The sequence below is a fragment of the Lolium rigidum genome, chromosome 2, assembly GCF_022539505.1.
Source record: "Lolium rigidum isolate FL_2022 chromosome 2, APGP_CSIRO_Lrig_0.1, whole genome shotgun sequence".
Lineage (NCBI taxonomy): Eukaryota > Viridiplantae > Streptophyta > Magnoliopsida > Poales > Poaceae > Lolium > Lolium rigidum.
Genome location: NC_061509.1, coordinates 292,605,163 through 292,617,543, shown reverse-complemented (window position 1 = coordinate 292,617,543; position 12,381 = coordinate 292,605,163).

Genomic DNA, 12,381 nt, shown 5'->3' with positions numbered 1-12,381 from the left:
CAAAACAATGTTTTAACAAAGTCACATTGAGGTTTATAGCGCTTGACTTGATGTGCTACTTCAATTCCACCAAGGTCAAGTGAAACTTCGCTATCGTGGATCGTTTTACTTTAAAGCGCGAAAATTCCCCAGATTTTCTATGCATGAATGCAATGCACACATCTGTTTCCTCTATTTTTGTAACCCCATTACCTGGGATATTACATATATGCACCGGCGGGGCTTAGTTGGGGCCAAACTGGGCCATGGCCCGCCCAGATTTTTTGCAAAAACGAAATTAACTTGTATTCATACAAGGTCCAGCCCATGAGCACGCGCTAGCCTCTCTGCTTCGTTTCATTTCTTGTTGGTTCGCTCGTCTCTCCTAGCTTTTTTTCTCTCGAATCTTAACAGAAGCCACGTCCATGGCCATGTCCCATGAGATGTAGGGGGCGCGCTACTCGCTAGCTCTAATGATTTGGGAATCCAGAGAATTTGTGACGGGCACTGCCGCCCGCCTGCAGGGGCCGCCGCAGCTGCGGCCTTCAGGTAGCCGCACCACATGGGCACCGCGATCCGGTCGGTGGTAGAGCAGCCGGCTAGCGACGATACGACCGAATCGAGCCCTAATCTTTTCCCATAATCCCATTTCCTGCTCCATTACTCTTTTCTTTTCCCAAATTCTGTTAGCAATTTGATAGCAGATTAGAAGGAAGGAGTGTTTGCCAAATTTGTTCATCAAGTTTGCAATTTCTGTATGTTTCGTTTAGCCTAGCCTGCCCAAGATTTTTCTCCAAGCTCCGCCACTGGCTATATGCACCGGATGCCCAACCGGTGCAAAGGATCCGGTGCAAAAGGCCCCCCCTTTAGCACCGGTTCAGTTGCGAACCGGTGCTAAAGGGTGCACCATGTGGCGGCTGCCGGGGGCCCCAGCGGGAGGACCTTTAGCACCGGTTCGTATTACGAACCGGTGCTAAAGGGTCTGCCGCGGTAGAACCCCGCTATCGTAATTTTTTTCGAATTATTTTCCACTCCTTTTTTTTCTCTTTTTTCAGAATTTCTAATATTTTAGTTATTTCCCAAGTTTAGTCTCTAACTACCCTTATCTGTCCAATTACTTACTCGTGCTCAAACTTCCCGCTCGGTCACCCATCCTCCAACTACTCTAGCACTAGCACGCTTAACTTCCAAGTTCCTTTCCGTCTCGCATCCAAGTGCTTCGCGCGCATGTATGTGATACTAGTATCATATCAATCCTATTAACATGTCGGTCGATGTCATATTTCTTTATTGTTCGAATTTAAAATAATTCTTTTAATAAATAAAAGTAATATTGTAATAATAATCTTGAATAAATAAATAAACATTAACTTTATAATTTGTATAATTTTTAATTATTTTTTATTTTTTAATTTTTTTGCCAAAACCTAAAACCTGAAAATTTGAAAGATCTTATAATTTGCTAAAAGTAATAGTAATCTTTATTCAGGATGCAATTATTAATTTTAATTTAAAAAAATAAAAAAAATATAATATCCTAAATTTCTGGGAAAAAAACTAAAATCTTCCTGCTTTCATATTTTCATTTGGAATTTTGAGAATCTAAAAATTGGCTAACCGAATAAACCAATGAGAATTTGGATGTAACTTTTTCCCACGATCATTTTGATATATTACACGTTTTTTTCCGATGTCGTATGCAAAAGTTAATGCGGTTTTACCATTTTTCAAACTTTTTTTGCAAAAAAAGTGAAAATTCAAATTTGTTAGTTTTCCCTAATAGTAGGTTGCATGACATACAAGAATCTGAAAACATTTTATTTTTTGAATTTTCTATCATTTTCTTTTCTATTTTACAGTGTTAAAAAAGGCGATCAACAAGGGGGGTGATGACCCACAAGTATAGGGGGTGTATCGTAGTACTTTCGATAAATAAGAGTGTCGAACCCAACGAGGAGCAGAAGGTGTTGACAAGCAGTTTCGATGAAGGATTCACTGTAAATGCTCACAGACAAGTTTTCGGGGGTTTTGATATAGCAGATAAATAAAGTACAAGTAAGTAAAATGCGAGAGTAATAATTGCAGCGAGTGGCCCAATCCTTTTTAGCACAAAGGACAAGCCGGTTTGTTTACTTATAATGACCAAACGTTCTTGAGGACACACGGGGATCTACTCTAGTGTTTTCGCTTTCTATAGTTGATTAATCTTCATTGTTTTGATAAGTGTTGTGTGGGTGAACCTATGCTAATGCACCGCCCTTCCTAGGACTAATACATACTTGTGATTATACCCCTTGCAAGCATCCGCAGATACAAGAAAGTAATTAAGATAAATCTAACCACAACCTTGAACTCTGAGATCCTGCTATCCCTCCTGCATCGATATATGATGTCTACGTGTGCTTCTATTCTTGTAGACAGTGTTGGGCCTCCAAGAGCAGAGGTTTGTAGAACAGCAGCAAGTTTTCCTTAAGTGGATCACCCAAGGTTTATCGAACTCAGGGAGAAAGAGGTCAAAGATATCCCTCTCAAGCAACCCTGCAATCACGATACAAGAAGTCTCTTGTGTCCCCAACACACCTAATACACTTGTCAGATGTATAGGTGCACTAGTTCGGCGAAGAGAGAGTGAAATACAAGTGGTATGAATGAATATGAGCAGTAGTAACGGCGCCAGAAAAGTGCTTGCTGGCGTGCAGTTGATGGTAGTAATATTGCGGGAAGTAAACATGCAGCAGAACAGTAAACAAGCGGTGTTTGCAGTATTGGAAACCAGGCCTAGGGATCCTACTTTCACTAGTGGACACTCTCAACATTGATCACATAATAAATAAGTTCTCTTCCTTTGTGCTACATATACTCTTGTTGGATGATGAACACCATTCGTTGTGTAGGGCTACAAGAGCACCTCAATGCCGGAGTTAACAAGCTCCACAACATTCGGTATTCATGTTTAAGTAACCTTTAGAGCATAATAGATCTTTGCAATTTAAACCGAGTACTAACATAGCATACACACTCGTCACCTTTACACTATGAAGGGGGAATAAATCACATCAATACTATCATAGTAATAATTAACTCCATAACCTACAAGAGATTATGATCATAACCTACGCCAAGTACTACACGATGCACACACTGTCACCATTACATCGTGAAGGAGGAATAAAATACTTTAATAACATCACATGAGTAGCACATAGACTAATAGCGATACAAAGCTCATCATATGGATCTCAATCATGCAAAGCAATTCATGAGATCATTGTATTGGGTTAGAGAGAGAGAGAGAGATTAACCACATAGCTACCGGTAGAGCCCTTAGCCTCGATGGAGAACTACTCCCTCCTCATGGGAGACAGCAGCGGTGATGAAGATGGCGGTGGTGTCGATGGAGGAGCCTTCAGGGGCACTTCCCCGTCCCGGCGGCGTGCGGAACAGAGACTCTTGTCCCCCGGATCTTGGCTTCGCGATGGCGGCGGCTGCGGAAGGTTTCTCGTACCGTGGCTTTTCCGTCTCGAAGATTTAGGTCAGGGACCTTTAAATAGGCGAAGAGGCGGAGTCGGAAGGCTGACGGGGCCACCACACAGTAGGGCGGCGCGCCTGGCTCCTTGGCCGCGCCGCCTTAGTGTGTGGGCCCCCCAGGGCCCTCCTCTGGTGGCTCTCGGGTGTTCTGGAAGCTTCGTGGATTCCTAAGATGCTGGGCGTTGATTTCGTCCAATTCCGAGAATATTTCCTAACTAGGATTTCTGAAACCAAAAATAGCGAGAAAACAGGACGGCACTTCGGCATCTCGTCAATAGGTTAGTTCGGAAAACGCATAAAAACGATATAAAGTATGAATAAAACATGTAGGTATTGTCATAAAACTAGCATGGAACATAAGAAATTATAGATACGTTTGAGACGTATCAAGCATCCCCAAGCTTAGTTCCTACTCGCCCTCGAGTAGGTAAACGATAACAATGATAATTTCTTAAGTGACATGCTACCAACATAATCTTGATCATACTATTGTAAAGCATATGAGATGAATGAAGTGATTCAAAGCAATGGTAAAGATGATGATTAAACAAGCTGAATCATATAGCAAAGACTTTTCATGAATAGTACTTTCAAGACAAGCATCAATAAGTCTTGCATAAGAGTTAACTCATATAGCAATAAATTCTTAGTAAAAAGCTTTGAAACAACACAAAGGAAGATATAAGTTTCGGCGGTTGCTTTCAACTTCAACATGTATATCTCATGGATAATTGTCAACACAAAGCAATATAACAAGTGCAATAGGTAAACATGTAAGAATCAATGCACGCAGTCTACACAAGTGTTTGCTTCTAAGATAGAAAGAAGTAGGTAAACTGACTCAACAATAAAGTAGAAGAATGGCCCTTCGCAGAGGGAGCGAGGGATTAAATCATGTGCTAGAGCTTTTTAAGTTTTGAAATCATATAGAGAGCATAAAAGTAAAGTTTTGAGAGGTGTTTGTTGTTGTCAACGAATGGTAGCGGGTACTCTAACTACCTCGTCAACCAGACTTTCAAGAGCGGCTCCCATGAAGGACGTTATCTCTACCAGGAAGGTAGATCATCCCTCTTCTCTTTTGTTTACACATGTACTTTAGTTTAGTTTTTATTTTTTATTTTTTAGATGACACTCCTCCCAACCTTTGCTTTCTCAAGCCATGGCTAACCGAATCCTCGGGTGCCTTCCAACAATCACATACCATGGAGGAGTGTCTATTTGCAAAATTAAGTTGCTTACTGATGAATCAGAGCAAAACATGTGAAGAGAATTATTAATGAAAGTTAATTAATTGGGGATGGGAACCCCGTTGTCAGCTCTTTTTGCAAAATTATTGGATAAGCGGATGAAGCCACTAGTCCATTGTGAAAGTCTGTCAGAAGTAAATGACAAGATCGAAAGAAAAACACCACATACTTCCTCATGAGCTATAAAACATTGACACAAATAATAGATAATAGCTTTTGAATTGTTTAAAGGTAGCACATGAATTATTTGCTTGGAATGGCAGGAAATACCACATAGTAGGTAGATATGGTGGACACAAATGGCATAGTTTTTGGCTCAAGGATTTGGATGCACGAGAAGAATTCCTCTCAATACAAGGCTAGGCTAGCAAGGTTGTTTGAAGCAAACTCAAGTATAAATGGTACAACAAGACTCACATATGAACATATTGTAAGTATTATAAGACTTTACATCGTCTCCTTGTTGTTCAAACACCTTAACCAGAAAATATCTAGACTTAGAGAGACCAATCATGCAAACCAAATTTTAACAAGCTCTATGTAGTTCTTCATTAATAAGTGCAAGGTACATGATGCAAGAGCTTAAACATGATCTATATGAGCACAACAATTGCCAAGTATCAAATTATTCAAGACATATACCAATTACTACATGAAGCATTTTCTGTTTCCAACCAAATAACAATGAACGAAGCAGTTTTCAACCTTCGCCATGAACATTAAAAGCTACACTAAGAACACATGTGTTCATATGAACGAGCGGAGCGTGTCTCTCTCCCACATAAGCATGAATTTATTCAAACAAAACAAAAACAAACAGACGCTCCAAGTAAAGTACATAAGATGTGACCGAATAAAAATATAGTTTCAAGAGAAGAAACCTGATTAGTTGTCGATGAAGAAGGGGATGCCTTGGGCATCCCCAAGCTTAGATGCTTGGGTCTTCTTGAAATATGCAGGGATGAACCACGGGGGCATCCCCAAGCTTAGACTTTTCACTCTTCTTGATCATAGTATATCATTCTCCTCTCTTGACCCTTGAAAACTTCCTCCACACCAAACTCGAAACAAACTCATTAGAGGGTTAGTGCATAATCAAAAATTCACATGTTCAGAGGTAACACAATCATTCTCAACACTTCTGGACATTGCACAAAGCTACTGAAAGTTAATGGAACAAAAAAATCCATCAAACATAGCAAAACAGGCAATGCGAAATAAAAGGCAGAATCTGTCAAAACAGAACAGTCCGTAAAGACGAATTGTACAGAGGCACTTAACTTGCTCAGATGAAAATGCTCAAATTGAATGAAAGTTGCGTACATATCTGAGGATCACGCACGTAAATTTGCAGATTTTTCTGAGTTACCTACAGAGAACCCTGCCCAAATTCGTGACAGACAGAAATCTGTTTCTACGCAGTAATCCAAATCTAGTATTGACTTTACTATCAAAGACTTTACTTGGCACAACAATGCAATAAAATAAGATAAGGAGAGGTTGCTACAGTAGTAACAACTTGCAAGACTCAAATATAAAACAAAAGTGCTGTAGTAAAATAAAGACATGGGCTATCTCCCAAGAAGTGCTTTCTTTATAGCCATTAAGATGGGCTCAGCAATTTTAATGATGCTCGCGCAAGAAATAAGAGTTGAAGCAAAAGAGAGCATCAAGAAGCAAATTCAAAACACATTTAAGCCTAACCCACTTCCTATGAAAAGGAATCTTGTACACAAATAAATTCAAGAAGAACAAAGTGACAAGCATAGGAAGGCAACACAAGCGCAACTTCAAAATTCTCAACATAAAGAGGGGAAACTTAATATTATTAAGATACATATAACCATGTTTCCCTCTCTCATAATAACTTTCAGAGGTATCATGAACAAACTCAACAATATAAGTATCACATAAAGCATTCTTGTCATGAGCCATGTGCATAAAATTATTACTCTCCACATAAGCATAATCAATTTTATTAGTTGTAGTGGGAGCAAATTCAACAAAGTAGCTATCATTATTATTCTCATCATCAAATGTAGGAGGCATATTGTAATCATAATTAAACTTATCCTCCATAGTAGGCGGCACCAAAAGACCACTATCATTATAATCATCATAAATAGGAGGCATATCATAATCAACATAAACTTTCTCCTCAATACCCGGAGGACTAAAGAGATAATTTTCATCAAAACCAACCTCCCCCAGCTTAAATTCTTCCATAGCAATAGCAACAATGGTGTTCAAAGCATTCATACTAATAACATTCCCATTAGCATTCATAAATTCCATGGGTTTTTTAATTTTCTCTTCAAACACATCATGTCCTAATTCAAGATAAAGTTCATAAAGATCTCTCATTTTGTTGTTGTCTTCCATTAAGCCTTACTAGTGTAAAACAAGAGACAAAAAGATGCAATTGCAGAATCTAAAGGAAATAGCTTCGAGCAGTTACAACGGTAACAGAAAATAACTTAGTTACCTGGGACCGGAGTGTGAGTGCCTTTTACCTTTCCTCCCCGGCAACGGCGCCAGAAAAGTGCTTGATGTCTACGTGTGCTTCTATTCTTGTAGACAGTTGTTGGGCCTCCAAGAGCGAGAGGTTTGTAGAACGGCAGCAAGTTTCCCTTAAGTGGATCACCCAAGGTTTATCGAACTCGGGGAGGAAGAGGTCAAAGATATCCCTCTCAAGCAACCCTGCAATCATGATACAAGAAGTCTCTTGTGTCCCCAACACACCTAATACACTTGTCGGATGTATAGGTGCACTAGTTCGGCGAAGAGACAGGTGAAATACAAGTGGTATGAATGAATATGAGCGAGTAGTGACGGCGCCGTGAAAAGTGCTTGCTGGCGTGCGGTTGATGGTAGTAATATTGCGGGAAGTAAACATGCAGCGAGAACGAGTAAACAAGCGGTGTTTGCGTATTGGAAACCAGGCCTAGGGATCCTACTTTCACTAGTGGACACTCTCAACATTGATCACATAATAAATAAGTTCTCTTCCTTTGTGCTACATATACTCTTGTTGGATGATGAACACCATTCGTTGTGTAGGGCTACAAGAGCACCTCAATGCCGGAGTTAACAAGCTCCACAACATTCGGTATTCATGTTTAAGTAACCTTTAGAGCATAATAGATCTTTGCAATTTAAACCGAGTACTAACATAGCATACACACTTGTCACCTTCACACTATGAAGGGGGAATAAATCACATCAATACTATCATAGTAATAATTAACTCCATAACCTACAAGAGATTATGATCATAACCTACGCCAAGTACTACACGATGCACACACTGTCACCATTACACCGTGAAGGAGGAATAGACTACTTTAATAACATCACATGAGTAGCACATAGACTAATAGCGATACAAAGCTCATCATATGGATCTCAATCATGCAAAGCAATTCATGAGATCATTGTATTGGGTTACAGAGAGAGATTAACCACATAGCTACCGGTAGAGCCCTTAGCCTCGATGGAGAACTACTCCCTCCTCATGGGAGACAGCAGCGGTGATGAAGATGGCGGTGGTGTCGATGGAGGAGCCTTCCGGGGGCACTTCCCCGTCCCGGTGGCGTGCCGGAACAGAGACTACTGTCCCCCAGATCTTGGCTTCGCGATGGCGGTGGCTCTGGAAGGTTTCTCGTACCGTGGTTTTTCCGTCTCGAAGATTTAGGTCAGTGATCTTTAAATAGGCGAAGAGGCGGAGTCGGAAGGCTGACGGGGCCACCACACAGTAGGGCGGCGCGCCTGGCTCCTTGGCCGTGCCGCCTTAGTGTGTGGGCCCCCCAGAGCCCTCCTCTGGTGGCTCTCGGGTGTTCTGGAAGCTTCGTGGAATCCTAAGATGCTGGGCGTTGATTTCGTCCAATTCCGAGAATATTTCCTTACTAGGATTTCTGAAACCAAAAATAGCAGAAAACGAGGACTGGCACTTCGGCATCTCGTCAATAGGTTAGTTCCGGAAAACGCATAAAAACGATATAAAGTATGAATAAAACATGTAGGTATTGTCATAAAACTAGCATGGAACATAAGAAATTATAGATACGTTTGAGACGTATCAATATACCAACGGGGGTTCAGGTTGCTGTCACTCCGGCAACCCCACAATTAGCAAACGAATACAAGATGTACTCCCCTAGGCCCATAAAGGTGAAGTATCATGTAGTCGACGTTCACATGACACCACTAGAAGAATAACACCACAACTTAAATATCAAACCATTAAATATTACTCAACATAGTTCACTACTAACATTTAGACTTCACCCATGTCCTCAAGAACTAAACGAACTACTCACGAGACATCATATGGAACATAATCAGAGGTGATATGATGATGAATAACAATCTGAACATAAACCTTGGTTCAATGGTTTCACTCAATATCATCAATAACAAGTAGTAATCAACACCGAGAAAGTTTCCCCTATCAAACAATCAAGATTCAACCCTAGATGTTACAGCGGTGACGAGGTGCAGCGGTGGAGATGGCGGTGTCGATGGTGGAGATGATGATGATGATGTTCCAATGAAGTCCAGCTCGATGACGGTGGCGATGGCGACGATTTCCCCCTCCGGGAGGGAATTTCCCCGGCGGATTCCTACCCGCCGGAGAGCTCTTTTCTCTCTGGTGTTTCTCCGCCCCGCAGAGGCGGCTGTGTCTATTCTCGCCTATCCCCCGTGCCTTAGGTTTTCGGGACGAATAAGTACGCGAAGGAGAGGCGGTCGAAGGGGGTTGTGGGCCCCCTCCCCACAAGGCGGCGCGGCCAGGCCTGGGCCCGCGCCGGCCTATGGGGGGCCATGGCGGCCCTCCTCGGTCCCTCCTTTTAGCTGCCTTCGTCTTCTGGAAAAATAAGATGTTCTGTGTAATTTCCGTCAATTGTTGATCTTCAGAAATATGGTGTCCTGACGGCGCTTTTCCAGTGAGAATCGACTCCGGTGAATAATTCTCCAATAATCATGAAACATGCAAAATAGGTGAAATAACATAAGTATCATCTCCAAATATGAAATATATCAATGAATAACAGCAAATTATGATATAAAATAGTGATGCAAAATGGATGTATCAACTCCCCCAAGCTTAGACCTCGCTTGTCCCCAAGCGAAACTGAGCTCAATGAACAAGACCACATGTTTATGGAGTGAAGAGTCGATAAATAAAATACGGACAAGAAGCATCATATTGATTCACACAAGACATTCTAGTAAACATCCTCCTCATATAACTCAACTTGAAATAAGTAAAGAGAAATCACATATAGAGGTGCATAGGAAATCATAAATGGTTATGGCAAACTTTGTTCTTGGTCAGAGAACTATTAACAGATTGTACTTATCTTCTAAACAAAGCCTTTATATTAGAATTTATATGGCAGGGCTTTCATCTTTAATCATAACAATCTCCTCATAATCATTGATAGCTTTCAAAGTCATATTCATTCAGATAAAATTTTTACTAAACAAGGAAGAATACAAGACATGATTAACTAGATCATAGCATAAATGGTTGGATCACAGCAACTCAATTGCTTGCTTAAGATAGAGGGAAATAGGTTTACTGACTCAACATAAAAGTAAAAGATAGGCCCTTTGATACGTCTCCGACGTATCGATAATTTCTTATGTTCTATGCCATATTATTGATGATACCTACATGTTTTATGCACACTTTATGTCATATTCGTGCATTTTCTGGAACTAACCTATTAACAAGATGCCGAAGTGCCGGTTCTCGTTTTCTGCTGTTTTTGGTTTCGAGAAATCCTAGTAACGAAATATTCTCGGAATTGGACGAAACGAAGACCCAGGGGCCTATTTTTCCACGGAGCTTCCGGAAGACCGAAGAACATACGAAGTGGGGCCACGAGGTGGCCGAGACCACATGGCGGCGCGGCCAAGGGGGCCCGCGCCGCCATGTGGTGTGGGCCCTCGTCCGGCCCCGACTCTGCCCTTCCGCCTACTTAAAGCCTCCGTCGCGAAACCCACGATGCGAAAAACCACGATACGGAAAACCTATGCGAGACGCCGCCGCCGCCGATCCCATCTCGGGGGATTCCGGAGATCTCCTCCGGCACCTCGCCGGAGAGGGGATTCATCTCCCGGAGGACTCTACACCGCCATGGTCGCCTCCGGAGTGATGAGTGAGTAGTTCACCCCTGGACTATGGGTCCATAGCGAGTAGCTAGATGGTTGTCTTCTCCTCATTGTGCTTCATTGTTGGATCTTGTGAGCTGCCTAACATGATCAAGATCATCTATCCGTAATACTCTATGTTGTGTTTGTCGGGATCCGATGGATAGAGAATACCATGTCATGTTAATTATCAAGTTATTACACATGTGTTGTTTATGATCTTGCATGCTCTCCGTTTCTAGTAGAGGCTCGGCCAAGTTTTTACTTTTAACTCCAAGAGGGAGTATTTATGCTCGATAGTGGGTTCATGCCCGCATTGACACCGGGACGAGTGACGAAAGTTCTAAGGTTGTGTTGTGTTGTTGCCACTAGGGATAAAACATTGGCGCTATGTCCGAGGATGTAGTTGTTGATTACATTACGCACCATACTTAATGCAATTGTCCGTTGCTTTGCAACTTAATATCGGAGGGGTTCGGATGATAACTCGAAGGTGGACTTTTTAGGCATAGATGCGGTTGGATGGCGGTCTATGTACTTTGTCGTAATGCCCAATTAAATCTCACTATACTTATCATGTCATGTATGTGCATTGTTATGCCCTCTCTATTTGTCAATTGCCCGACCGTAATTTGTTCACCCAACACGCTTTTATCTTATGGGAGAGACACCTCTAGTGAACTGTGGACCCCGGTCCATTCTTTTAATACTCGAAATACAAATCTGCTGCAATACTTGTTTTTACTATTTTCTCTCGCAAACAATCATCTTCCACACAATACGGTTAATCCTTTGTTACAGCAAGCCGGTGAGATTGAAAACCTCACTCTTTCGTTGGGGCAAAGTACTTTGGTTGTGTTGTGCGGGTTCCACGTTGGCGCCGGAATCTCCGGTGTTGCGCCGCACTACATCCCGCCGCCATCAACCTTCAACGTGCTTCTTGGCTCCTCCCGGTTCGATAAACCTTGGTTTCTTTCTCGAGGGAAAACTTGCTGCCGTGCGCATCATACCTTCCTCTTGGGGTTGCCCAACGAACGTGTGAAATACACGCCATCAAGCATATTTTCACGGCGCCGTTGCCGGGAACTGAAGAAAAGCTACACCACAAAGATTTCTAACTCCCACGTCAACTACGCGCCAGGCATATTTTCCGGCGCCGTTGCTGGGTGAGATCAAGACACGCTGCAAGGGGAGTCTCCACTTCTCAATCTCTTTACTTTGTTTTTGTCTTGCTTTATTTTATTTACTACTTTGTTTGCTGCACTTATATCAAAACACAAAAAAATTAGTTGCTAGCTTTACTTTATTTACCTGTCTTGTTTGCTATATCAAAAACACAAAAAAATTAGTTTACTTGCATTTACTTTATCTAGTTTGCTTTATTTACTACTCGTTAAATGGCCAACCCTGAAAATACTAAGTTGTGTGACTTCACTAGCACAAATAATAATGATTTCTTATGCACACCTAT